Below are 27,694 nucleotides of genomic sequence, written 5' to 3' on the forward strand. Positions count from 1 at the left end.
CACAAGAGTTCCAAGTAGTTCCGATGCTCTGGTATTACGAATGCAAATTCCGTCTGTTTTGAACGTCTTAAATTGAAAGGGCGGTCACAAATTGGTCCATTTCACTCCTTGTCCACAATCACACAGCACCTGAGGTAACAAGCACATCTCGAGCCCCATTGTGCTCTCCATTGTTCATGCCAACTCAGTGCCTCGCTCTTTGCTACTGTGTAAAACTCTTGTCGTCCAACTGCAAAACACTGGGACACAGCAAGTTTCCGCGTCCCCATTGCACTGATCGTACTACGAGACGCTCCCCAAACTTGGCAATCACCCATGCAGATGACTTTTCCGACTTTACACGACGCTCACGCAACGCTCACGCTAGTGACAGCCTTATTTATAGTTCGACGTCGCGCCAAAGCGAATGAGCACATTTCGCCTACTGCTTAGGCCGCTCTTCTAGTGTGGCTGCTCTGTGTCTGCAGGCAGCGAGGGGCTGCAAGCTTCCTGTGTTCGCACCTATATCACCTGTGCTTCCTTGTCAGAGACAGACTATCGCAAAACATACAACTCATTCCATGAATTGATTGCTACGGCATCTGTTATCAGCAGTCACAACCAGCAACACCAGTAGCAGCCGACTGCACGCAAAGAATGGCAACGTGCAGTGGGATTTACGTGAAATCGGCGCAATTGTGGATGCTAATCGTTCCCTTGTATCTGCCTACACACCTCTGCCGGTTGGGAATTATTCCACTTGCATGGCAAGGTGCGCATGTAGGTGTGTTAAAAATTCTGGAGGCGCTGGGTATCGATCCCAGTACCTCTCGCACACTAAGCGAGCGCTCTACCATCTGAGCTACGTCCACCCCCCCGATAACTAGTAGTGCTACATACAATCATATCAACGTAACAGACCCTTGTACTCCCATTATTCCGCAGACAAACACTACTCTCTATGTATCAGTGAGGGTGTCTTTCAGGTTTCGTGCATTCTGTATCGAATCGTAGTTGGCCACAATGAAAGTGGCACGCATAACGTCGAAAATAGAGTTCAGACACCGCTCTGAGTAAGACGAACGTGTTGTCCACCTCTAGACTTCATTGACGTTAAGCCGTGATACCTAAGACAGATCTGCACTCGATGACACCACGATAACAGCCGGTCCCCACACTTACATCTTGCTCTCCTTATGACAGTATACATCATATCAGTCTGTGACGCTGGTTTTGCAAGTTCTTGCGTGCGTTTATGTTCGCCCCGACCAACACTTACCATGCACTGACCACAAAACATGGAGGAGCCGGGGCTTGAACCTGAGACCGTCCACACGCTAAGCGAACGATCTGCCAACTGAGCTACAGCTACACACACGACCAAGCCTGGCTATTCTCCATTCTTTGCGACTCTGATGTGCTAGGACACGATGGTTGGTGGGTTTGTAGCGGCGAAGGTACCAGAATACAAAGGTGCGGACACGTTCATATACACAAGAGTTCCAAGTAGTTTCGATGCTCTGGTATTACGAATGCAAATTCCGTCTGTTTTGAACGTCTTAAATTGAAAGGGCGGTCACAAATTGGTCCATTTCACTCCTTGTCCACAATCACACAGCACCTGAGGTAACAAGCATATCTCGAGCCCCATTGTGCTCTCCATTGTTCATGCCAACTCAGTGCCTCGCTCTTTGCTACTGTGTAAAACTCTTGTCGTCCAACTGCAAAACACTGGGACACAACAAGTTTCCGCGTCCCCATTGCACTGATCGTACTACGAAACGCTCCCCAAACTTGGCAATCACCCATGCAGATGACTTTTCCGACTTTACACGACGCTCACGCTAGTGACAGCCCTATTTATAGTTCGACGTCGCGCCAAAGCGAATGAGCACATTTCGCCTACTGCTTAGGCCGCTCTTCTTGTGTGGCTGCTCTGTGTCTGCAGGCAGCGAGGGGCTGCAAGCTTCCTGTGTTCACACCTATATCACCTGCGCTTCCTTGTCAGAGACAGACTATCGCAAAACATACAACTCACTCCATGAATTGATTGCTACGGCATCTGTTATCAGCAGTCACAACCAGCAACACCAGTAGCAGCCGACAGCACGCAAAGAATGGCAACGTGCAGTGGGATTTACGTGAAATCGGCGCAATTGTGGATGCTAATCGTTCGCTTGTATCTGCCTACACACCTCTGCCGGTTGGGAATTATTCCACTTGCATGGCAAGGTGCGCATGTAGGTGTGTTAAAAATTCTGGAGGCGCTGGGTATCGATCCCAGTACCTCTCGCACACTAAGCGAGCGCTCTACCATCTGAGCTACGCCCACCCACCCCGATAACTAGTAGTGCTACATACAGTCATATCAACGTCACAGACCCTTGCACTCCCATTATTCCGCAGACAAACACTACTCTCTATGTATCAGTGAGGGTTTCTTTCAGGTTTCGTGCATTCTGTATCGAATCGTAGTTGGCCACAATGAAAGTGGCACGCATAACGTCGAAAATAGAGTTCAGACACCGCTCTGAGTAAGACGAACGTGTTGTCCACCTCTAGACTTCATTGACGTTAAGCCGTGATACCTAAGACAGACCTGCACTCGATAACACCACGATAACAGCCGGTCCCCACACTTACATCTTGCTCTCCTTATGACAGTATACATCATATCAGTCTGTGACGCTGGTTTTGCAACTTCTTGCGTGCGTTTATGTTCGCCGCGACCAACACTTACCATGCACTGACCACAAAACATGGAGAAGCCGGGGCTTGAGCCCGAGACCGTTCACACGCTAAGCGAACGATCTGCCAACTGAGCTACAGCTACACACACGACCAAGCCTGGCTGTTCTCCATTCTTTGCGACTCTGATGTGCACGGACACGATGGTTGGTTGGTTTGTAGCGGCGAAGGTACCAGAATACAAAGGCGCGGACACGTTCATATACACAAGAGTTCCAAGTAGTTCCGATGCTCTGGTATTACGAATGCAAATTCCGTCTGTTTTGAACGTCTTAAATTGAAAGGGCGGTCACAAATTGGTCCATTTCACTCCTTGTCCACAATCACACAGCACCTGAGGTAACAAGCACATCTCGAGCCCCATTGTGCTCTCCATTGTTCATGCCAACTCAGTGCCTCGCTCTTTGCTACTGTGTAAAACTCTTGTCGTCCAACTGCAAAACACTGGGACACAGCAAGTTTCCGCGTCCCCATTGCACTGATCGTACTACGAAACGCTCCCCAAACTTGGCAATCACCCATGGAGATGACTTTTCCGACTTTACACGACGCTCACGCAACGCTCACGCTAGTGACAGCCTTATTTATAGTTCGACGTCGCGCCAAAGCGAATGAGCACATTTCGCCTACTGCTTAGGCCGCTCTTCTAGTGTGGCTGCTCTGTGTCTGCAGGCAGCGAGGGGCTGCAAGCTTCCTGTGTTCGCACCTATATCACCTGTGCTTCCTTGTCAGAGACAGACTATCGCAAAACATACAACTCATTCCATGAATTGATTGCTACGGCATCTGTTATCAGCAGTCACAACCAGCAACACCAGTAGCAGCCGACTGCACGCAAAGAATGGCAACGTGCAGTGGGATTTACGTGAAATCGGCGCAATTGTGGATGCTAATCGTTCGCTTGTATCTGCCTACACACCTCTGCCGGTTGGGAATTATTCCACTTGCATGGCAAGGTGCGCATGTAGGTGTGTTAAAAATTCTGGAGGCGCTGGGTATCGATCCCAGTACCTCTCGCACACTAAGCGAGCGCTCTACCATCTGAGCTACGCCCACCCCCCCGATAACTAGTAGTGCTACATACAGTCATATCAACGTCACAGACCCTTGTACTCCCATTATTCCGCAGACAAACACTACTCTCTATGTATCAGTGAGGGTGTCTTTCAGGTTTCGTGCATTCTGTATCGAATCGTAGTTGGCCACAATGAAAGTGGCACGCATAACGTCGAAAATAGAGTTCAGACACCGCTCTGAGTAAGACGAACGTGTTGTCCACCTCTAGACTTCAATGACGTTAAGCCGTGATACCTAAGACAGATCTGCACTCGATGACACCACGAAAACAGCCGGTCCCCACACTTACATCTTGCTCTCCTTATGACAGTATACATCATATCAGTCTGTGACGCTGGTTTTGCAAGTTCTTGCGTGCGTTTATGTTCGCCCCGACCAACACTTACCATGCACTGACCACAAAACATGGAGGAGCCGGGGCTTGAACCTGAGACCGTCCACACGCTAAGCGAACGATCTGCCAGCAACACCAGTAGCAGCCGACAGCACACAAAGAATGGCAACGTGCAGTGGGATTTACGTGAAATCGGCGCAATTGTGGATGCTAATCGTTCGCTTGTATCTGCCTACACACCTCTGCCGGTTGGGAATTATTCCACTTGCATGGCAAGGTGCGCATGTAGGTGTGTTAAAAATTCTGGAGGCGCTGGGTATCGATCCCAGTACCTCTCGCACACTAAGCGAGCGCTCTACCATCTGAGCTACGCCCACCCACCCCGATAACTAGTAGTGCTACATACGGTCATATCAACGTCACAGACCCTTGCACTCCCATTATTCCGCAGACAAACACTACTCTCTATGTATCAGTGAGGGTGTCTTTCAGGTTTCGTGCATTCTGTATCGAATCGTAGTTGGCCACAATGAAAGTGGCACGCATAACGTCGAAAATAGAGTTCAGACACCGCTCTGAGTAAGACGAACGTGTTGTCCACCTCTAGACTTCAATGACGTTAAGCCGTGATACCTAAGACAGATCTGCACTCGATAACACCACGATAACAGCCGGTCCCCACACTTACATATTGCTCTCCTTATGACAGTATACATCATATCAGTCTGTGACGCTGGTTTTGCAACTTCTTGCGTGCGTTTATGTTCGCCGCGACCAACACTTACCATGCACTGACCACAAAACATGGAGAAGCCGGGGCTTGAACCCGAGACCGTTCACACGCTAAGCGAACGATCTGCCAACTGAGCTACAGCTACACACACGACCAAGCCTGGCTGTTCTCCATTCTTTGCGACTCTGATGTGCACGGACACGATGGTTGGTTGGTTTGTAGCGGCGAAGGTACCAGAATACAAAGGCGCGGACACGTTCATATACACAAGAGTTCCAAGTAGTTCCGATGCTCTGGTATTACGAATGCAAATTCCGTCTGTTTTGAACGTCTTAAATTGAAAGGGCGGTCACAAATTGGTCCATTTCACTCCTTGTCCACAATCACACAAAACCTAAGGTAACAAGCACATCTCGAGCCCCATTGTGCTCTCCATTGTTCATGCCAACTCAGTGCCTCGCTCTTTGCTACTGTGTAAAACTCTTGTCGTCCAACTGCAAAACACTGGGACACAGCAAGTTTCCGCGTCCCCATTGCACTGATCGTACTACGAAACGCTCCCCAAACTTGGCAATCACCCATGCAGATGACTTTTCCGACTTTACACGACGCTCACGCTAGTGACAGCCTTATTTATAGTTCGACGTCGCGCCAAAGCGAATGAGCACATTTCGCCTACTGCTTAGGCCGCTCTTCTAGTGTGGCTGCTCTGTGTCTGCAGGCAGCGAGGGGCTGCAAGCTTCCTGTGTTCGCACCTATATCACCTGTGCTTCCTTGTCAGAGACAGACTATCGCAAAACATACAACTCACTCCATGAATTGATTGCTACGGCATCTGTTATCAGCAGTCACAACCAGCAACACTAGTAGCAGCCGACTGCACGCAAAGAATGGCAACGTGCAGTGGGATTTACGTGAAATCGGCGCAATTGTGGATGCTAATCGTTCGCTTGTATCTGCCTACACACCTCTGCCGGTTGGGAATTATTCCACTTGCATGGCAAGGTGCGCATGTAGGTGTGTTAAAAATTCTGGAGGCGCTGGGTATCGATCCCAGTACCTCTCGCACACTAAGCGAGCGCTCTACCATCTGAGCTACGCCCACCCCCCCCCGATAACTAGTTGTGCTACATACAGTCATATCAACGTCACAGACCCTTGCACTCCCATTATTCCGCAGACAAACACTACTCTCTATGTATCAGTGAGGGTGTCTTTCAGGTTTCGTGCATTCTGTATCGAATCGTAGTTGGCCACAATGAAAGTGGCACGCATAACGTCGAAAATAGAGTTCAGACACCGCTCTGAGTAAGACGAACGTGTTGTCCACCTCTAGACTTCAATGACGTTAAGCCGTGATACCTAAGACAGATCTGCACTCGATAACACCACGATAACAGCCGGTCCCCACACTTACATCTTGCTCTCCTTATGACAGTATACATCATATCAGTCTGTGACGCTGGTTTTGCAACTTCTTGCGTGCGTTTATGTTCGCCGCGACCAACACTTACCATGCACTGACCACAAAACATGGAGAAGCCGGGGCTTGAACCCGAGACCGTTCACACGCTAAGCGAACGATCTGCCAACTGAGCTACAGCTACACACACGACCAAGCCTGGCTGTTCTCCATTCTTTGCGACTCTGATGTGCACGGACACGATGGTTGGTTGGTTTGTAGCGGCGAAGGTACCAGAATACAAAGGCGCGGACACGTTCATATACACAAGAGTTCCAAGTAGTTCCGATGCTCTGGTATTACGAATGCAAATTCCGTCTGTTTTGAACGTCTTAAATTGAAAGGGCGGTCACAAATTGGTCCATTTCACTCCTTGTCCACAATCACACAGCACCTGAGGTAACAAGCACATCTCGAGCCCCATTGTGCTCTCCATTGTTCATGCCAACTCAGTGCCTCGCTCTTTGCTACTGTGTAAAACTCTTGTCGTCCAACTGCAAAACACTGGGACACAGCAAGTTTCCGCGTCCCCATTGCACTGATCGTACTACGAAACGCTCCCCAAACTTGGCAATCACCCATGCAGATGACTTTTCCGACTTTACACGACGCTCACGCAACGCTCACGCTAGTGACAGCCTTATTTATAGTTCGACGTCGCGCCAAAGCGAATGAGCACATTTCGCCTACTGCTTAGGCCGCTCTTCTAGTGTGGCTGCTCTGTGTCTGCAGGCAGCGAGGGGCTGCAAGCTTCCTGTGTTCGCACCTATATCACCTGTGCTTCCTTGTCAGAGACAGACTATCGCAAAACATACAACTCATTCCATGAATTGATTGCTACGGCATCTGTTATCAGCAGTCACAACCAGCAACACCAGTAGCAGCCGACTGCACGCAAAGAATGGCAACGTGCAGTGGGATTTACGTGAAATCGGCGCAATTGTGGATGCTAATCGTTCGCTTGTATCTGCCTACACACCTCTGCCGGTTGGGAATTATTCCACTTGCATGGCAAGGTGCGCATGTAGGTGTGTTAAAAATTCTGGAGGCGCTGGGTATCGATCCCAGTACCTCTCGCACACTAAGCGAGCGCTCTACCATCTGAGCTACGCCCACCCCCCCGATAACTAGTAGTGCTACATACAGTCATATCAACGTCACAGACCCTTGTACTCCCATTATTCCGCAGACAAACACTACTCTCTATGTATCAGTGAGGGTGTCTTTCAGGTTTCGTGCATTCTGTATCGAATCGTAGTTGGCCACAATGAAAGTGGCACGCATAACGTCGAAAATAGAGTTCAGACACCGCTCTGAGTAAGACGAACGTGTTGTCCACCTCTAGACTTCAATGACGTTAAGCCGTGATACCTAAGACAGATCTGCACTCGATGACACCACGATAACAGCCGGTCCCCACACTTACATCTTGCTCTCCTTATGACAGTATACATCATATCAGTCTGTGACGCTGGTTTTGCAAGTTCTTGCGTGCGTTTATGTTCGCCCCGACCAACACTTACCATGCACTGACCACAAAACATGGAGGAGCCGGGGCTTGAACCTGAGACCGTCCACACGCTAAGCGAACGATCTGCCAGCAACACCAGTAGCAGCCGACAGCACACAAAGAATGGCAACGTGCAGTGGGATTTACGTGAAATCGGCGCAATTGTGGATGCTAATCGTTCGCTTGTATCTGCCTACACACCTCTGCCGGTTGGGAATTATTCCACTTGCATGGCAAGGTGCGCATGTAGGTGTGTTAAAAATTCTGGAGGCGCTGGGTATCGATCCCAGTACCTCTCGCACACTAAGCGAGCGCTCTACCATCTGAGCTACGCCCACCCACCCCGATAACTAGTAGTGCTACATACAGTCATATCAACGTCACAGACCCTTGCACTCCCATTATTCCGCAGACAAACACTACTCTCTATGTATCAGTGAGGGTGTCTTTCAGGTTTCGTGCATTCTGTATCGAATCGTAGTTGGCCACAATGAAAGTGGCACGCATAACGTCGAAAATAGTGTTCAGACACCGCTCTGAGTAAGACGAACGTGTTGTCCACCTCTAGACTTCAATGACGTTAAGCCGTGATACCTAAGACAGATCTGCACTCGATAACACCACGATAACAGCCGGTCCCCACACTTACATCTTGCTCTCCTTATGACAGTATACATCATATCAGTCTGTGACGCTGGTTTTGCAACTTCTTGCGTGCGTTTATGTTCGCCGCGACCAACACTTACCATGCACTGACCACAAAACATGGAGAAGCCGGGGCTTGAACCCGAGACCGTTCACACGCTAAGCGAACGATCTGCCAACTGAGCTACAGCTACACACACGACCAAGCCTGGCTGTTCTCAATTCTTTGCGACTCTGATGTGCACGGACACGATGGTTGGTTGGTTTGTAGCGGCGAAGGTACCAGAATACAAAGGCGCGGACACGTTCATATACACAAGAGTTCCAAGTAGTTCCGATGCTCTGGTATTACGAATGCAAATTCCGTCTGTTTTGAACGTCTTAAATTGAAAGGGCGGTCACAAATTGGTCCATTTCACTCCTTGTCCACAATCACACAGCACCTAAGGTAACAAGCACATCTCGAGCCCCATTGTGCTCTCCATTGTTCATGCCAACTCAGTGCCTCGCTCTTTGCTACTGTGTAAAACTCTTGTCGTCCAACTGCAAAACACTGGGACACAGCAAGTTTCCGCGTCCCCATTGCACTGATCGTACTACGAAACGCTCCCCAAACTTGGCAATCACCCATGCAGATGACTTTTCCGACTTTACACGACGCTCACGCAACGCTCACGCTAGTGACAGCCTTATTTATAGTTCGACGTCGCGCCAAAGCGAATGAGCACATTTCGCCTACTGCTTAGGCCGCTCTTCTAGTGTGGCTGCTCTGTGTCTGCAGGCAGCGAGGGGCTGCAAGCTTCCTGTGTTCGCACCTATATCACCTGTGCTTCCTTGTCAGAGACAGACTATCGCAAAACATACAACTCACTCCATGAATTGATTGCTACGGCATCTGTTATCAGCAGTCACAACCAGCAACACTAGTAGCAGCCGACTGCACGCAAAGAATGGCAACGTGCAGTGGGATTTACGTGAAATCGGCGCAATTGTGGATGCTAATCGTTCGCTTGTATCTGCCTACACACCTCTGCCGGTTGGGAATTATTCCACTTGCATGGCAAGGTGCGCATGTAGGTGTGTTAAAAATTCTGGAGGCGCTGGGTATCGATCCCAGTACCTCTGGCACACTAAGCGAGCGCTCTACCATCTGAGCTACGCCCACCCCCCCGATAACTAGTTGTGCTACATACAGTCATATCAACGTCACAGACCCTTGCACTCCCATTATTCCGCAGACAAACACTACTCTCTATGTATCAGTGAGGGTGTCTTTCAGGTTTCGTGCATTCTGTATCGAATCGTAGTTGGCCACAATGAAAGTGGCACGCATAACGTCGAAAATAGAGTTCAGACACCGCTCTGAGTAAGACGAACGTGTTGTCCACCTCTAGACTTCAATGACGTTAAGCCGTGATACCTAAGACAGATCTGCACTCGATAACACCACGATAACAGCCGGTCCCCACACTTACATCTTGCTCTCCTTATGACAGTATACATCATATCAGTCTGTGACGCTGGTTTTGCAACTTCTTGCGTGCGTTTATGTTCGCCGCGACCAACACTTACCATGCACTGACCACAAAACATGGAGGAGCCGGGGCTTGAACCCGAGACCGTTCACACGCTAAGCGAACGATCTGCCAACTGAGCTACAGCTACACACACGACCAAGCCTGGATGTTCTCCATTCTTTGCGACTCTGATGTGCACGGACACGATGGTTGGTTGGTTTGTAGCGGCGAAGGTACCAGAATACAAAGGCGCGGACACGTTCATATACACAAGAGTTCCAAGTAGTTCCGATGCTCTGGTATTACGAATGCAAATTCCGTCTGTTTTGAACGTCTTAAATTGAAAGGGCGGTCACAAATTGGTCCATTTCACTCCTTGTCCACAATCACACAGCACCTGAGGTAACAAGCACATCTCGAGCCCCATTGTGCTCTCCATTGTTCATGCCAACTCAGTGCCTCGCTCTTTGCTACTGTGTAAAACTCTTGTCGTCCAACTGCAAAACACTGGGACACAGCAAGTTTCCGCGTCCCCATTGCACTGATCGTACTACGAAACGCTCCCCAAACTTGGCAATCACCCATGCAGATGACTTTTCCGACTTTACACGACGCTCACGCAACGCTCACGCTAGTGACAGCCTTATTTATAGTTCGACGTCGCGCCAAAGCGAATGAGCACATTTCGCCTACTGCTTAGGCCGCTCTTCTAGTGTGGCTGCTCTGTGTCTGCAGGCAGCGAGGGGCTGCAAGCTTCCTGTGTTCGCACCTATATCACCTGTGCTTCCTTGTCAGAGACAGACTATCGCAAAACATACAACTCACTCCATGAATTGATTGCTACGGCATCTGTTATCAGCAGTCACAACCAGCAACACTAGTAGCAGCCGACTGCACGCAAAGAATGGCAACGTGCAGTGGGATTTACGTGAAATCGGCGCAATTGTGGATGCTAATCGTTCGCTTGTATCTGCCTACACACCTCTGCCGGTTGGGAATTATTCCACTTGCATGGCAAGGTGCGCATGTAGGTGTGTTAAAAATTCTGGAGGCGCTGGGTATCGATCCCAGTACCTCTCGCACACTAAGCGAGCGCTCTACCATCTGAGCTACGCCCACCCCCCCGATAACTAGTAGTGCTACATACAGTCATATCAACGTCACAGACCCTTGCACTCCCATTATTCCGCAGACAAACACTACTCTCTATGTATCAGTGAGGGTGTCTTTCAGGTTTCGTGCATTCTGTATCGAATCGTAGTTGGCCACAATGAAAGTGGCACGCATAACGTCGAAAATAGAGTTCAGACACCGCTCTGAGTAAGACGAACGTGTTGTCCACCTCTAGACTTCAATGACGTTAAGCCGTGATACCTAAGACAGATCTGCACTCGATAACACCACGATAACAGCCGGTCCCCACACTTACATCTTGCTCTCCTTATGACAGTATACATCATATCAGTCTGTGACGCTGGTTTTGCAACTTCTTGCGTGCGTTTATGTTCGCCGCGACCAACACTTACCATGCACTGACCACAAAACATGGAGGAGCCGGGGCTTGAACCCGAGACCGTTCACACGCTAAGCGAACGATCTGCCAACTGAGCTACAGCTACACACACGACCAAGCCTGGCTGTTCTCAATTCTTTGCGACTCTGATGTGCACGGACACGATGGTTGGTTGGTTTGTAGCGGCGAAGGTACCAGAATACAAAGGCGCGGACACGTTCATATACACAAGAGTTCCAAGTAGTTCCGATGCTCTGGTATTACGAATGCAAATTCCGTCTGTTTTGAACGTCTTAAATTGAAAGGGCGGTCACAAATTGGTCCATTTCACTCCTTGTCCACAATCACACAGCACCTGAGGTAACAAGCACATCTCGAGCCCCATTGTGCTCTCCATTGTTCATGCCAACTCAGTGCCTCGCTCTTTGCTACTGTGTAAAACTCTTGTCGTCCAACTGCAAAACACTGGGACACAGCAAGTTTCCGCGTCCCCATTGCACTGATCGTACTACGAAACGCTCCCCAAACTTGGCAATCACCCATGCAGATGACTTTTCCGACTTTACACGACGCTCACGCTAGTGACAGCCTTATTTATAGTTCGACGTCGCGCCAAAGCGAATGAGCACATTTCGCCTACTGCTTAGGCCGCTCTTCTAGTGTGGCTGCTCTGTGTCTGCAGGCAGCGAGGGGCTGCAAGCTTCCTGTGTTCGCACCTATATCACCTGTGCTTCCTTGTCAGAGACAGACTATCGCAAAACATACAACTCACTCCATGAATTGATTGCTACGGCATCTGTTATCAGCAGTCACAACCAGCAACACTAGTAGCAGCCGACTGCACGCAAAGAATGGCAACGTGCAGTGGGATTTACGTGAAATCGGCGCAATTGTGGATGCTAATCGTTCGCTTGTATCTGCCTACACACCTCTGCCGGTTGGGAATTATTCCACTTGCATGGCAAGGTGCGCATGTAGGTGTGTTAAAAATTCTGGAGGCGCTGGGTATCGATCCCAGTACCTCTCGCACACTAAGCGAGCGCTCTACCATCTGAGCTACGCCCACCCCCCCCCCGATAACTAGTTGTGCTACATACAGTCATATCAACGTCACAGACCCTTGCACTCCCATTATTCCGCAGACAAACACTACTCTCTATGTATCAGTGAGGGTGTCTTTCAGGTTTCGTGCATTCTGTATCGAATCGTAGTTGGCCACAATGAAAGTGGCACGCATAACGTCGAAAATAGAGTTCAGACACCGCTCTGAGTAAGACGAACGTGTTGTCCACCTCTAGACTTCAATGACGTTAAGCCGTGATACCTAAGACAGATCTGCACTCGATAACACCACGATAACAGCCGGTCCCCACACTTACATCTTGCTCTCCTTATGACAGTATACATCATATCAGTCTGTGACGCTGGTTTTGCAACTTCTTGCGTGCGTTTATGTTCGCCGCGACCAACACTTACCATGCACTGACCACAAAACATGGAGAAGCCGGGGCTTGAACCCGAGACCGTTCACACGCTAAGCGAACGATCTGCCAACTGAGCTACAGCTACACACACGACCAAGCCTGGCTGTTCTCCATTCTTTGCGACTCTGATGTGCACGGACACGATGGTTGGTTGGTTTGTAGCGGCGAAGGTACCAGAATACAAAGGCGCGGACACGTTCATATACACAAGAGTTCCAAGTAGTTCCGATGCTCTGGTATTACGAATGCAAATTCCGTCTGTTTTGAACGTCTTAAATTGAAAGGGCGGTCACAAATTGGTCCATTTCACTCCTTGTCCACAATCACACAGCACCTGAGGTAACAAGCACATCTCGAGCCCCATTGTGCTCTCCATTGTTCATGCCAACTCAGTGCCTCGCTCTTTGCTACTGTGTAAAACTCTTGTCGTCCAACTGCAAAACACTGGGACACAGCAAGTTTCCGCGTCCCCATTGCACTGATCGTACTACGAAACGCTCCCCAAACTTGGCAATCACCCATGCAGATGACTTTTCCGACTTTACACGACGCTCACACAACGCTCACGCTAGTGACAGCCTTATTTATAGTTCGACGTCGCGCCAAAGCGAATGAGCACATTTCGCCTACTGCTTAGGCCGCTCTTCTAGTGTGGCTGCTCTGTGTCTGCAGGCAGCGAGGGGCTGCAAGCTTCCTGTGTTCGCACCTATATCACCTGTGCTTCCTTGTCAGAGACAGACTATCGCAAAACATACAACTCATTCCATGAATTGATTGCTACGGCATCTGTTATCAGCAGTCACAACCAGCAACACTAGTAGCAGCCGACTGCACGCAAAGAATGGCAACGTGCAGTGGGATTTACGTGAAATCGGCGCAATTGTGGATGCTAATCGTTCGCTTGTATCTGCCTACACACCTCTGCCGGTTGGGAATTATTCCACTTGCATGGCAAGGTGCGCATGTAGGTGTGTTAAAAATTCTGGAGGCGCTGGGTATCGATCCCAGTACCTCTCGCACACTAAGCGAGCGCTCTACCATCTGAGCTACGCCCACCCCCCCGATAACTAGTAGTGCTACATACAGTCATATCAACGTCACAGACCCTTGCACTCCCATTATTCCGCAGACAAACACTACTCTCTATGTATCAGTGAGGGTGTCTTTCAGGTTTCGTGCATTCTGTATCGAATCGTAGTTGGCCACAATGAAAGTGGCACGCATAACGTCGAAAATAGAGTTCAGACACCGCTCTGAGTAAGACGAACGTGTTGTCCACCTCTAGACTTCAATGACGTTAAGCCGTGATACCTAAGACAGATCTGCACTCGATAACACCACGATAACAGCCGGTCCCCACACTTACATCTTGCTCTCCTTATGACAGTATACATCATATCAGTCTGTGACGCTGGTTTTGCAACTTCTTGCGTGCGTTTATGTTCGCCGCGACCAACACTTACCATGCACTGACCACAAAACATGGAGGAGCCGGGGCTTGAACCCGAGACCGTTCACACGCTAAGCGAACGATCTGCCAACTGAGCTACAGCTACACACACGACCAAGCCTGGATGTTCTCCATTCTTTGCGACTCTGATGTGCACGGACACGATGGTTGGTTGGTTTGTAGCGGCGAAGGTACCAGAATACAAAGGCGCGGACACGTTCATATACACAAGAGTTCAAAGTAGTTCCGATGCTCTGGTATTACGAATGCAAATTCCGTCTGTTTTGAACGTCTTAAATTGAAAGGGCGGTCACAAATTGGTCCATTTCACTCCTTGTCCACAATCACACAGCACCTGAGGTAACAAGCACATCTCGAGCCCCATTGTGCTCTCCATTGTTCATGCCAACTCAGTGCCTCGCTCTTTGCTACTGTGTAAAACTCTTGTCGTCCAACTGCAAAACACTGGGACACAGCAAGTTTCCGCGTCCCCATTGCACTGATCGTACTACGAAACGCTCCTCAAACTTGGCAATCACCCATGCAGATGACTTTTCCGACTTTACACGACGCTCACGCTAGTGACAGCCTTATTTATAGTTCGACGTCGCGCCAAAGCGAATGAGCACATTTCGCCTACTGCTTAGGCCGCTCTTCTAGTGTGGCTGCTCTGTGTCTGCAGGCAGCGAGGGGCTGCAAGCTTCCTGTGTTCGCACCTATATCACCTGTGCTTCCTTGTCAGAGACAGACTATCGCAAAACATACAACTCACTCCATGAATTGATTGCTACGGCATCTGTTATCAGCAGTCACAACCAGCAACACTAGTAGCAGCCGACTGCACGCAAAGAATGGCAACGTGCAGTGGGATTTACGTGAAATCGGCGCAATTGTGGATGCTAATCGTTCGCTTGTATCTGCCTACACACCTCTGCCGGTTGGGAATTATTCCACTTGCATGGCAAGGTGCGCATGTAGGTGTGTTAAAAATTCTGGAGGCGCTGGGTATCGATCCCAGTACCTCTCGCACACTAAGCGAGCGCTCTACCATCTGAGCTACGCCCACCCCCCCCCGATAACTAGTTGTGCTACATACAGTCATATCAACGTCACAGACCCTTGCACTCCCATTATTCCGCAGACAAACACTACTCTCTATGTATCAGTGAGGGTGTCTTTCAGGTTTCGTGCATTCTGTATCGAATCGTAGTTGGCCACAATGAAAGTGGCACGCATAACGTCGAAAATAGAGTTCAGACACCGCTCTGAGTAAGACGAACGTGTTGTCCACCTCTAGACTTCAATGACGTTAAGCCGTGATACCTAAGACAGATCTGCACTCGATAACACCACGATAACAGCCGGTCCCCACACTTACATCTTGCTCTCCTTATGACAGTATACATCATATCAGTCTGTGACGCTGGTTTTGCAACTTCTTGCGTGCGTTTATGTTCGCCGCGACCAACACTTACCATGCACTGACCACAAAACATGGAGAAGCCGGGGCTTGAACCCGAGACCGTTCACACGCTAAGCGAACGATCTGCCAACTGAGCTACAGCTACACACACGACCAAGCCTGGCTGTTCTCCATTCTTTGCGACTCTGATGTGCACGGACACGATGGTTGGTTGGTTTGTAGCGGCGAAGGTACCAGAATACAAAGGCGCGGACACGTTCATATACACAAGAGTTCCAAGTAGTTCCGATGCTCTGGTATTACGAATGCAAATTCCGTCTGTTTTGAACGTCTTAAATTGAAAGGGCGGTCACAAATTGGTCCATTTCACTCCTTGTCCACAATCACACAGCACCTGAGGTAACAAGCACATCTCGAGCCCCATTGTGCTCTCCATTGTTCATGCCAACTCAGTGCCTCGCTCTTTGCTACTGTGTAAAACTCTTGTCGTCCAACTGCAAAACACTGGGACACAGCAAGTTTCCGCGTCCCCATTGCACTGATCGTACTACGAAACGCTCCCCAAACTTGGCAATCACCCATGCAGATGACTTTTCCGACTTTACACGACGCTCACACAACGCTCACGCTAGTGACAGCCTTATTTATAGTTCGACGTCGCGCCAAAGCGAATGAGCACATTTCGCCTACTGCTTAGGCCGCTCTTCTAGTGTGGCTGCTCTGTGTCTGCAGGCAGCGAGGGGCTGCAAGCTTCCTGTGTTCGCACCTATATCACCTGTGCTTCCTTGTCAGAGACAGACTATCGCAAAACATACAACTCATTCCATGAATTGATTGCTACGGCATCTGTTATCAGCAGTCACAACCAGCAACACCAGTAGCAGCCGACTGCACGCAAAGAATGGGAACGTGCAGTGGGATTTACGTGAAATCGGCGCAATTGTGGATGCTAATCGTTCGCTTGTATCTGCCTACACACCTCTGCCGGTTGGGAATTATTCCACTTGCATGGCAAGGTGCGCATGTAGGTGTGTTAAAAATTCTGGAGGCGCTGGGTATCGATCCCAGTACCTCTCGCACACTAAGCGAGCGCTCTACCATCTGAGCTACGCCCACCCCCCCGATAACTAGTAGTGCTACATACAGTCATATCAACGTCACAGACCCTTGTACTCCCATTATTCCGCAGACAAACACTACTCTCTATGTATCAGTGAGGGTGTCTTTCAGGTTTCGTGCATTCTGTATCGAATCGTAGTTGGCCACAATGAAAGTGGCACGCATAACGTCGAAAATAGAGTTCAGACACCGCTCTGAGTAAGACGAACGTGTTGTCCACCCCTAGACTTCAATGACGTTAAGCCGTGATACCTAAGACAGATCTGCACTCGATGACACCACGATAACAGCCGGTCCCCACACTTACATCTTGCTCTCCTTATGACAGTATACATCATATCAGTCTGTGACGCTGGTTTTGCAAGTTCTTGCGTGCGTTTATGTTCGCCCCGACCAACACTTACCATGCACTGACCACAAAACATGGAGGAGCCGGGGCTTGAACCTGAGACCGTCCACACGCTAAGCGAACGATCTGCCAACTGAGCTACAGCTACACACACGACCAAGCCTGGCTGTTCTCCATTCTTTGCGACTCTGATGTGCACGGACACGATGGTTGGTTGGTTTGTAGCGGCGAAGGTACCAGAATACAAAGGCGCGGACACGTTCATATACACAAGAGTTCCAAGTAGTTCCGATGCTCTGGTATTACGAATGCAAATTCCGTCTGTTTTGAACGTCTTAAATTGAAAGGGCGGTCACAAATTGGTCCATTTCACTCCTTGTCCACAATCACACAGCACCTAAGGTAACAAGCACATCTCGAGCCCCATTGTGCTCTCCATTGTTCATGCCAACTCAGTGCCTCGCTCTTTGCTACTGTGTAAAACTCTTGTCGTCCAACTGCAAAACACTGGGACACAGCAAGTTTCCGCGTCCCCATTGCACTGATCGTACTACGAAACGCTCCCCAAACTTGGCAATCACCCATGCAGATGACTTTTCCGACTTTACACGACGCTCACGCAACGCTCACGCTAGTGACAGCCTTATTTATAGTTCGACGTCGCGCCAAAGCGAATGAGCACATTTCGCCTACTGCTTAGGCCGCTCTTCTAGTGTGGCTGCTCTGTGTCTGCAGGCAGCGAGGGGCTGCAAGCTTCCTGTGTTCGCACCTATATCACCTGTGCTTCCTTGTCAGAGACAGACTATCGCAAAACATACAACTCACTCCATGAATTGATTGCTACGGCATCTGTTATCAGCAGTCACAACCAGCAACACTAGTAGCAGCCGACTGCACGCAAAGAATGGCAACGTGCAGTGGGATTTACGTGAAATCGGCGCAATTGTGGATGCTAATCGTTCGCTTGTATCTGCCTACACACCTCTGCCGGTTTGGAATTATTCCACTTGCATGGCAAGGTGCGCATGTAGGTGTGTTAAAAATTCTGGAGGCGCTGGGTATCGATCCCAGTACCTCTCGCACACTAAGCGAGCGCTCTACCATCTGAGCTACGCCCACCCACCCCGATAACTAGTAGTGCTACATACAGTCATATCAACGTCACAGACCCTTGCACTCCCATTATTCCGCAGACAAACACTACTCTCTATGTATCAGTGAGGGTGTCTTTCAGGTTTCGTGCATTCTGTATCGAATCGTAGTTGGCCACAATGAAAGTGGCACGCATAACGTCGAAAATAGAGTTCAGACACCGCTCTGAGTAAGACGAACGTGTTGTCCACCTCTAGACTTCAATGACGTTAAGCCGTGATACCTAAGACAGATCTGCACTCGATGACACCACGATAACAGCCGGTCCCCACACTTACATCTTGCTCTCCTTATGACAGTATACATCATATCAGTCTGTGACGCTGGTTTTGCAAGTTCTTGCGTGCGTTTATGTTCGCCCCGACCAACACTTACCATGCACTGACCACAAAACATGGAGGAGCCGGGGCTTGAACCTGAGACCGTCCACACGCTAAGCGAACGATCTGCCAGCAACACCAGTAGCAGCCGACAGCACACAAAGAATGGCAACGTGCAGTGGGATTTACGTGAAATCGGCGCAATTGTGGATGCTAATCGTTCGCTTGTATCTGCCTACACACCTCTGTCGGTTGGGAATTATTCCACTTGCATGGCAAGGTGCGCATGTAGGTGTGTTAAAAATTCTGGAGGCGCTGGGTATCGATCCCAGTACCTCTCGCACACTAAGCGAGCGCTCTACCATCTGAGCTACGCCCACCCACCCCGATAACTAGTAGTGCTACATACAGTCATATCAACGTCACAGACCCTTGCACTCCCATTATTCCGCAGACAAACACTACTCTCTATGTATCAGTGAGGGTGTCTTTCAGGTTTCGTGCATTCTGTATCGAATCGTAGTTGGCCACAATGAAAGTGGCACGCATAACGTCGAAAATAGAGTTCAGACACCGCTCTGAGTAAGACGAACGTGTTGTCCACCTCTAGACTTCAATGACGTTAAGCCGTGATACCTAAGACAGATCTGCACTCGATAACACCACGATAACAGCCGGTCCCCACACTTACATATTGCTCTCCTTATGACAGTATACATCATATCAGTCTGTGACGCTGGTTTTGCAACTTCTTGCGTGCGTTTATGTTCGCCGCGACCAACACTTACCATGCACTGACCACAAAACATGGAGAAGCCGGGGCTTGAACCCGAGACCGTTCACACGCTAAGCGAACGATCTGCCAACTGAGCTACAGCTACACACACGACCAAGCCTGGCTGTTCTCCATTCTTTGCGACTCTGATGTGCACGGACACGATGGTTGGTTGGTTTGTAGCGGCGAAGGTACCAGAATACAAAGGCGCGGACACGTTCATATACACAAGAGTTCCAAGTAGTTCCGATGCTCTGGTATTACGAATGCAAATTCCGTCTGTTTTGAACGTCTTAAATTGAAAGGGCGGTCACAAATTGGTCCATTTCACTCCTTGTCCACAATCACACAGCACCTAAGGTAACAAGCACATCTCGAGCCCCATTGTGCTCTCCATTGTTCATGCCAACTCAGTGCCTCGCTCTTTGCTACTGTGTAAAACTCTTGTCGTCCAACTGCAAAACACTGGGACACAGCAAGTTTCCGCGTCCCCATTGCACTGATCGTACTACGAAACGCTCCCCAAACTTGGCAATCACCCATGCAGATGACTTTTCCGACTTTACACGACGCTCACGCTAGTGACAGCCTTATTTATAGTTGGACGTCGCGCCAAAGCGAATGAGCACATTTCGCCTACTGCTTAGGCCGCTCTTCTAGTGTGGCTGCTCTGTGTCTGCAGGCAGCGAGGGGCTGCAAGCTTCCTGTGTTCGCACCTATATCACCTGTGCTTCCTTGTCAGAGACAGACTATCGCAAAACATACAACTCACTCCATGAATTGATTGCTACGGCATCTGTTATCAGCAGTCACAACCAGCAACACTAGTAGCAGCCGACTACACGCAAAGATTGGCAACGTGCAGTGGGATTTACGTGAAATCGGCGCAATTGTGGATGCTAATCGTTCGCTTGTATCTGCCTACACACCTCTGCCGGTTTGGAATTATTCCACTTGCATGGCAAGGTGCGCATGTAGGTGTGTTAAAAATTCTGGAGGCGCTGGGTATCGATCCCAGTACCTCTCGCACACTAAGCGAGCGCTCTACCATCTGAGCTACGCCCACCCCCCCGATAACTAGTAGTGCTACATACAGTCATATCAACGTCACAGACCCTTGCACTCCCATTATTCCGCAGACAAACACTACTCTCTATGTATCAGTGAGGGTGTCTTTCAGGTTTCGTGCATTCTGTATCGAATCGTAGTTGGCCACAATGAAAGTGGCACGCATAACGTCGAAAATAGAGTTCAGACACCGCTCTGAGTAAGACGAACGTGTTGTCCACCTCTAGACTTCAATGACGTTAAGCCGTGATACCTAAGACAGATCTGCACTCGATAACACCACGATAACAGCCGGTCCCCACACTTACATCTTGCTCTCCTTATGACAGTATACATCATATCAGTCTGTGACGCTGGTTTTGCAACTTCTTGCGTGCGTTTATGTTCGCCGCGACCAACACTTACCATGCACTGACCACAAAACATGGAGGAGCCGGGGCTTGAACCCGAGACCGTTCACACGCTAAGCGAACGATCTGCCAACTGAGCTACAGCTACACACACGACCAAGCCTGGATGTTCTCCATTCTTTGCGACTCTGATGTGCACGGACACGATGGTTGGTTGGTTTGTAGCGGCGAAGGTACCAGAATACAAAGGCGCGGACACGTTCATATACACAAGAGTTCCAAGTAGTTCCGATGCTCTGGTATTACGAATGCAAATTCCGTCTGTTTTGAACGTCTTAAATTGAAAGGGCGGTCACAAATTGGTCCATTTCACTCCTTGTCCACAATCACACAGCACCTGAGGTAACAAGCACATCTCGAGCCCCATTGTGCTCTCCATTGTTCATGCCAACTCAGTGCCTCGCTCTTTGCTACTGTGTAAAACTCTTGTCGTCCAACTGCAAAACACTGGGACACAGCAAGTTTCCGCGTCCCCATTGCACTGATCGTACTACGAAACGCTCCCCAAACTTGGCAATCACCCATGCAGATGACTTTTCCGACTTTACACGACGCTCACGCAACGCTCACGCTAGTGACAGCCTTATTTATAGTTCGACGTCGCGCCAAAGCGAATGAGCACATTTCGCCTACTGCTTAGGCCGCTCTTCTAGTGTGGCTGCTCTGTGTCTGCAGGCAGCGAGGGGCTGCAAGCTTCCTGTGTTCGCACCTATATCACCTGTGCTTCCTTGTCAAAGACAGACTATCGCAAAACATACAACTCATTCCATGAATTGATTGCTACGGCATCTGTTATCAGCAGTCACAACCAGCAACACCAGTAGCAGCCGACTGCACGCAAAGAATGGCAACGTGCAGTGGGATTTACGTGAAATCGGCGCAATTGTGGATGCTAATCGTTCGCTTGTATCTGCCTACACACCTCTGCCGGTTGGGAATTATTCCACTTGCATGGCAAGGTGCGCATGTAGGTGTGTTAAAAATTCTGGAGGCGCTGGGTATCGATCCCAGTACCTCTCGCACACTAAGCGAGCGCTCTACCATCTGAGCTACGCCCACCCCCCCGATAACTAGTAGTGCTACATACAGTCATATCAACGTCACAGACCCTTGTACTCCCATTATTCCGCAGACAAACACTACTCTCTATGTATCAGTGAGGGTGTCTTTCAGGTTTCGTGCATTCTGTATCGAATCGTAGTTGGCCACAATGAAAGTGGCACGCATAACGTCGAAAATAGAGTTCAGACACCGCTCTGAGTAAGACGAACGTGTTGTCCACCTCTAGACTTCAATGACGTTAAGCCGTGATACCTAAGACAGATCTGCACTCGATGACACCACGATAACAGCCGGTCCCCACACTTACATCTTGCTCTCCTTATGACAGTATACATCATATCAGTCTGTGACGCTGGTTTTGCAAGTTCTTGCGTGCGTTTATGTTCGCCCCGACCAACACTTACCATGCACTGACCACAAAACATGGAGGAGCCGGGGCTTGAACCTGAGACCGTCCACACGCTAAGCGAACGATCTGCCAGCAACACCAGTAGCAGCCGACAGCACACAAAGAATGGCAACGTGCAGTGGGATTTACGTGAAATCGGCGCAATTGTGGATGCTAATCGTTCGCTTGTATCTGCCTACACACCTCTGCCGGTTTGGAATTATTCCACTTGCATGGCAAGGTGCGCATGTAGGTGTGTTAAAAATTCTGGAGGCGCTGGGTATCGATCCCAGTACCTCTCGCACACTAAGCGAGCGCTCTACCATCTGAGCTACGCCCACCCCCCCGATAACTAGTAGTGCTACATACAGTCATATCAACGTCACAGACCCTTGCACTCCCATTATTCCGCAGACAAACACTACTCTCTATGTATCAGTGAGGGTGTCTTTCAGGTTTCGTGCATTCTGTATCGAATCGTAGTTGGCCACAATGAAAGTGGCACGCATAACGTCGAAAATAGAGTTCAGACACCGCTCTGAGTAAGACGAACGTGTTGTCCACCTCTAGACTTCAATGACGTTAAGCCGTGATACCTAAGACAGATCTGCACTCGATAACACCACGATAACAGCCGGTCCCCACACTTACATCTTGCTCTCCTTATGACAGTATACATCATATCAGTCTGTGACGCTGGTTTTGCAACTTCTTGCGTGCGTTTATGTTCGCCGCGACCAACACTTACCATGCACTGACCACAAAACATGGAGGAGCCGGGGCTTGAACCCGAGACCGTTCACACGCTAAGCGAACGATCTGCCAACTGAGCTACAGCTACACACACGACCAAGCCTGGATGTTCTCCATTCTTTGCGACTCTGATGTGCACGGACACGATGGTTGGTTGGTTTGTAGCGGCGAAGGTACCAGAATACAAAGGCGCGGACACGTTCATATACACAAGAGTTCCAAGTAGTTCCGATGCTCTGGTATTACGAATGCAAATTCCGTCTGTTTTGAACGTCTTAAATTGAAAGGGCGGTCACAAATTGGTCCATTTCACTCCTTGTCCACAATCACACAGCACCTGAGGTAACAAGCACATCTCGAGCCCCATTGTGCTCTCCATTGTTCATGCCAACTCAGTGCCTCGCTCTTTGCTACTGTGTAAAACTCTTGTCGTCCAACTGCAAAACACTGGGACACAGCAAGTTTCCGCGTCCCCATTGCACTGATCGTACTACGAAACGCTCCCCAAACTTGGCAATCACCCATGCAGATGACTTTTCCGACTTTACACGACGCTCACGCTAGTGACAGCCTTATTTATAGTTCGACGTCGCGCCAAAGCGAATGAGCACATTTCGCCTACTGCTTAGGCCGCTCTTCTAGTGTGGCTGCTCTGTGTCTGCAGGCAGCGAGGGGCTGCAAGCTTCCTGTGTTCGCACCTATATCACCTGTGCTTCCTTGTCAGAGACAGACTATCGCAAAACATACAACTCATTCCATGAATTGATTGCTACGGCATCTGTTATCAGCAGTCACAACCAGCAACACCAGTAGCAGCCGACTGCACGCAAAGAATGGCAACGTGCAGTGGGATTTACGTGAAATCGGCGCAATTGTGGATGCTAATCGTTCGCTTGTATCTGCCTACACACCTCTGCCGGTTGGGAATTATTCCACTTGCATGGCAAGGTGCGCATGTAGGTGTGTTAAAAATTCTGGAGGCGCTGGGTATCGATCCCAGTACCTCTCGCACACTAAGCGAGCGCTCTACCATCTGAGCTACGAAACCCCCCCCCCCTCCGATAACTAGTAGTGCTACATACAGTCATATCAACGTCACAGACCCTTGTACTCCCATTATTCCGCAGACAAACACTACTCTCTATGTATCAGTGAGGGTGTCTTTCAGGTTTCGTGCATTCTGTATCGAATCGTAGTTGGCCACAATGAAAGTGGCACGCATAACGTCGAAAATAGAGTTCAGACACCGCTCTGAGTAAGACGAACGTGTTGTCCACCTCTAGACTTCAATGACGTTAAGCCGTGATACCTAAGACAGATCTGCACTCGATGACACCACGATAACAGCCGGTCCCCACACTTACATCTTGCTCTCCTTATGACAGTATACATCATATCAGTCTGTGACGCTGGTTTTGCAAGTTCTTGCGTGCGTTTATGTTCGCCCCGACCAACACTTACCATGCACTGACCACAAAACATGGAGGAGCCGGGGCTTGAACCTGAGACCGTCCACACGCTAAGCGAACGATCTGCCAGCAACACCAGTAGCAGCCGACAGCACACAAAGAATGGCAACGTGCAGTGGGATTTACGTGAAATCGGCGCAATTGTGGATGCTAATCGTTCGCTTGTATCTGCCTACACACCTCTGTCGGTTGGGAATTATTCCACTTGCATGGCAAGGTGCGCATGTAGGTGTGTTAAAAATTCTGGAGGCGCTGGGTATCGATCCCAGTACCTCTCGCACACTAAGCGAGCGCTCTACCATCTGAGCTACGCCCACCCACCCCGATAACTAGTAGTGCTACATACAGTCATATCAACGTCACAGACCCTTGCACTCCCATTATTCCGCAGACAAACACTACTCTCTATGTATCAGTGAGGGTGTCTTTCAGGTTTCGTGCATTCTGTATCGAATCGTAGTTGGCCACAATGAAAGTGGCACGCATAACGTCGAAAATAGAGTTCAGACACCGCTCTGAGTAAGACGAACGTGTTGTCCACCTCTAGACTTCAATGACGTTAAGCCGTGATACCTAAGACAGATCTGCACTCGATAACACCACGATAACAGCCGGTCCCCACACTTACATATTGCTCTCCTTATGACAGTATACATCATATCAGTCTGTGACGCTGGTTTTGCAACTTCTTGCGTGCGTTTATGTTCGCCGCGACCAACACTTACCATGCACTGACCACAAAACATGGAGAAGCCGGGGCTTGAACCCGAGACCGTTCACACGCTAAGCGAACGATCTGCCAACTGAGCTACAGCTACACACACGACCAAGCCTGGCTGTTCTCCATTCTTTGCGACTCTGATGTGCACGGACACGATGGTTGGTTGGTTTGTAGCGGCGAAGGTACCAGAATACAAAGGCGCGGACACGTTCATATACACAAGAGTTCCAAGTAGTTCCGATGCTCTGGTATTACGAATGCAAATTCCGTCTGTTTTGAACGTCTTAAATTGAAAGGGCGGTCACAAATTGGTCCATTTCACTCCTTGTCCACAATCACACAGCACCTAAGGTAACAAGCACATCTCGAGCCCCATTGTGCTCTCCATTGTTCATGCCAACTCAGTGCCTCGCTCTTTGCTACTGTGTAAAACTCTTGTCGTCCAACTGCAAAACACTGGGACACAGCAAGTTTCCGCGTCCCCATTGCACTGATCGTACTACGAAACGCTCCCCAAACTTGGCAATCACCCATGCAGATGACTTTTCCGACTTTACACGACGCTCACGCAACGCTCACGCTAGTGACAGCCTTATTTATAGTTGGACGTCGCGCCAAAGCGAATGAGCACATTTCGCCTACTGCTTAGGCGCTCTTCTAGTGTGGCTGCTCTGTGTCTGCAGGCAGCGAGGGGCTGCAAGCTTCCTGTGTTCGCACCTATATCACCTGTGCTTCCTTGTCAGAGACAGACTATCGCAAAACATACAACTCACTCCATGAATTGATTGCTACGGCATCTGTTATCAGCAGTCACAACCAGCAACACTAGTAGCAGCCGACTACACGCAAAGATTGGCAACGTGCAGTGGGATTTACGTGAAATCGGCGCAATTGTGGATGCTAATCGTTCGCTTGTATCTGCCTACACACCTCTGCCGGTTTGGAATTATTCCACTTGCATGGCAAGGTGCGCATGTAGGTGTGTTAAAAATTCTGGAGGCGCTGGGTATCGATCCCAGTACCTCTCGCACACTAAGCGAGCGCTCTACCATCTGAGCTACGCCCACCCCCCCGATAACTAGTAGTGCTACATACAGTCATATCAACGTCACAGACCCTTGCACTCCCATTATTCCGCAGACAAACACTACTCTCTATGTATCAGTGAGGGTGTCTTTCAGGTTTCGTGCATTCTGTATCGAATCGTAGTTGGCCACAATGAAAGTGGCACGCATAACGTCGAAAATAGAGTTCAGACACCGCTCTGAGTAAGACGAACGTGTTGTCCACCTCTAGACTTCAATGACGTTAAGCCGTGATACCTAAGACAGATCTGCACTCGATAACACCACGATAACAGCCGGTCCCCACACTTACATCTTGCTCTCCTTATGACAGTATACATCATATCAGTCTGTGACGCTGGTTTTGCAACTTCTTGCGTGCGTTTATGTTCGCCGCGACCAACACTTACCATGCACTGACCACAAAACATGGAGGAGCCGGGGCTTGAACCCGAGACCGTTCACACGCTAAGCGAACGATCTGCCAACTGAGCTACAGCTACACACACGACCAAGCCTGGATGTTCTCCATTCTTTGCGACTCTGATGTGCACGGACACGATGGTTGGTTGGTTTGTAGCGGCGAAGGTACCAGAATACAAAGGCGCGGACACGTTCATATACACAAGAGTTCCAAGTAGTTCCGATGCTCTGGTATTACGAATGCAAATTCCGTCTGTTTTGAACGTCTTAAATTGAAAGGGCGGTCACAAATTGGTCCATTTCACTCCTTGTCCACAATCACACAGCACCTGAGGTAACAAGCACATCTCGAGCCCCATTGTGCTCTCCATTGTTCATGCCAACTCAGTGCCTCGCTCTTTGCTACTGTGTAAAACTCTTGTCGTCCAACTGCAAAACACTGGGACACAGCAAGTTTCCGCGTCCCCATTGCACTGATCGTACTACGAAACGCTCCCCAAACTTGGCAATCACCCATGCAGATGACTTTTCCGACTTTACACGACGCTCACGCTAGTGACAGCCTTATTTATAGTTCGACGTCGCGCCAAAGCGAATGAGCACATTTCGCCTACTGCTTAGGCCGCTCTTCTAGTGTGGCTGCTCTGTGTCTGCAGGCAGCGAGGGGCTGCAAGCTTCCTGTGTTCGCACCTATATCACCTGTGCTTCCTTGTCAAAGACAGACTATCGCAAAACATACAACTCAT

The 27,694-nt window shown here is 49.4% G+C and overlaps 18 non-coding genes across 18 annotated transcripts; all 18 read right to left on the reverse strand.

Moving 5' to 3' along the window:
- Positions 1-2,238: 2,238 nt before the first annotated feature.
- On the reverse strand, positions 2,239-2,312 carry Trnat-agu (transfer RNA threonine (anticodon AGU)). Its single transcript has one exon. It is a non-coding gene; the product is annotated as a tRNA-Thr (tRNA).
- Positions 2,313-3,710: 1,398 nt separating this feature from the next.
- On the reverse strand, positions 3,711-3,784 carry Trnat-agu (transfer RNA threonine (anticodon AGU)). Its single transcript has one exon. It is a non-coding gene; the product is annotated as a tRNA-Thr (tRNA).
- Positions 3,785-4,442: 658 nt separating this feature from the next.
- On the reverse strand, positions 4,443-4,516 carry Trnat-agu (transfer RNA threonine (anticodon AGU)). Its single transcript has one exon. It is a non-coding gene; the product is annotated as a tRNA-Thr (tRNA).
- A 1,387-nt stretch (positions 4,517-5,903) lies between these two features.
- Trnat-agu (transfer RNA threonine (anticodon AGU)) lies at positions 5,904-5,977 on the reverse strand. The gene has a single exon. It is a non-coding gene; the product is annotated as a tRNA-Thr (tRNA).
- Positions 5,978-7,376: 1,399 nt separating this feature from the next.
- Positions 7,377-7,450, reverse strand: Trnat-agu (transfer RNA threonine (anticodon AGU)). The gene has a single exon. It is a non-coding gene; the product is annotated as a tRNA-Thr (tRNA).
- A 658-nt stretch (positions 7,451-8,108) lies between these two features.
- Positions 8,109-8,182, reverse strand: Trnat-agu (transfer RNA threonine (anticodon AGU)). The gene has a single exon. It is a non-coding gene; the product is annotated as a tRNA-Thr (tRNA).
- A 2,869-nt stretch (positions 8,183-11,051) lies between these two features.
- Trnat-agu (transfer RNA threonine (anticodon AGU)) lies at positions 11,052-11,125 on the reverse strand. The gene has a single exon. It is a non-coding gene; the product is annotated as a tRNA-Thr (tRNA).
- Positions 11,126-12,511: 1,386 nt separating this feature from the next.
- On the reverse strand, positions 12,512-12,585 carry Trnat-agu (transfer RNA threonine (anticodon AGU)). Its single transcript has one exon. It is a non-coding gene; the product is annotated as a tRNA-Thr (tRNA).
- Positions 12,586-13,985: 1,400 nt separating this feature from the next.
- On the reverse strand, positions 13,986-14,059 carry Trnat-agu (transfer RNA threonine (anticodon AGU)). Its single transcript has one exon. It is a non-coding gene; the product is annotated as a tRNA-Thr (tRNA).
- Positions 14,060-15,445: 1,386 nt separating this feature from the next.
- Trnat-agu (transfer RNA threonine (anticodon AGU)) lies at positions 15,446-15,519 on the reverse strand. Its single transcript has one exon. It is a non-coding gene; the product is annotated as a tRNA-Thr (tRNA).
- Positions 15,520-16,918: 1,399 nt separating this feature from the next.
- Trnat-agu (transfer RNA threonine (anticodon AGU)) lies at positions 16,919-16,992 on the reverse strand. The gene has a single exon. It is a non-coding gene; the product is annotated as a tRNA-Thr (tRNA).
- A 1,397-nt stretch (positions 16,993-18,389) lies between these two features.
- On the reverse strand, positions 18,390-18,463 carry Trnat-agu (transfer RNA threonine (anticodon AGU)). Its single transcript has one exon. It is a non-coding gene; the product is annotated as a tRNA-Thr (tRNA).
- Positions 18,464-19,122: 659 nt separating this feature from the next.
- Positions 19,123-19,196, reverse strand: Trnat-agu (transfer RNA threonine (anticodon AGU)). Its single transcript has one exon. It is a non-coding gene; the product is annotated as a tRNA-Thr (tRNA).
- A 1,387-nt stretch (positions 19,197-20,583) lies between these two features.
- On the reverse strand, positions 20,584-20,657 carry Trnat-agu (transfer RNA threonine (anticodon AGU)). The gene has a single exon. It is a non-coding gene; the product is annotated as a tRNA-Thr (tRNA).
- Positions 20,658-22,054: 1,397 nt separating this feature from the next.
- Positions 22,055-22,128, reverse strand: Trnat-agu (transfer RNA threonine (anticodon AGU)). Its single transcript has one exon. It is a non-coding gene; the product is annotated as a tRNA-Thr (tRNA).
- Positions 22,129-22,786: 658 nt separating this feature from the next.
- On the reverse strand, positions 22,787-22,860 carry Trnat-agu (transfer RNA threonine (anticodon AGU)). The gene has a single exon. It is a non-coding gene; the product is annotated as a tRNA-Thr (tRNA).
- A 2,124-nt stretch (positions 22,861-24,984) lies between these two features.
- Trnat-agu (transfer RNA threonine (anticodon AGU)) lies at positions 24,985-25,058 on the reverse strand. Its single transcript has one exon. It is a non-coding gene; the product is annotated as a tRNA-Thr (tRNA).
- A 1,397-nt stretch (positions 25,059-26,455) lies between these two features.
- On the reverse strand, positions 26,456-26,529 carry Trnat-agu (transfer RNA threonine (anticodon AGU)). Its single transcript has one exon. It is a non-coding gene; the product is annotated as a tRNA-Thr (tRNA).
- Positions 26,530-27,694: the final 1,165 nt, after the last annotated feature.

This window comes from Schistocerca gregaria, unplaced genomic scaffold (assembly GCF_023897955.1).
Source record: "Schistocerca gregaria isolate iqSchGreg1 unplaced genomic scaffold, iqSchGreg1.2 ptg000180l, whole genome shotgun sequence".
In the NCBI taxonomy this organism is placed as follows: domain Eukaryota; kingdom Metazoa; phylum Arthropoda; class Insecta; order Orthoptera; family Acrididae; genus Schistocerca; species Schistocerca gregaria.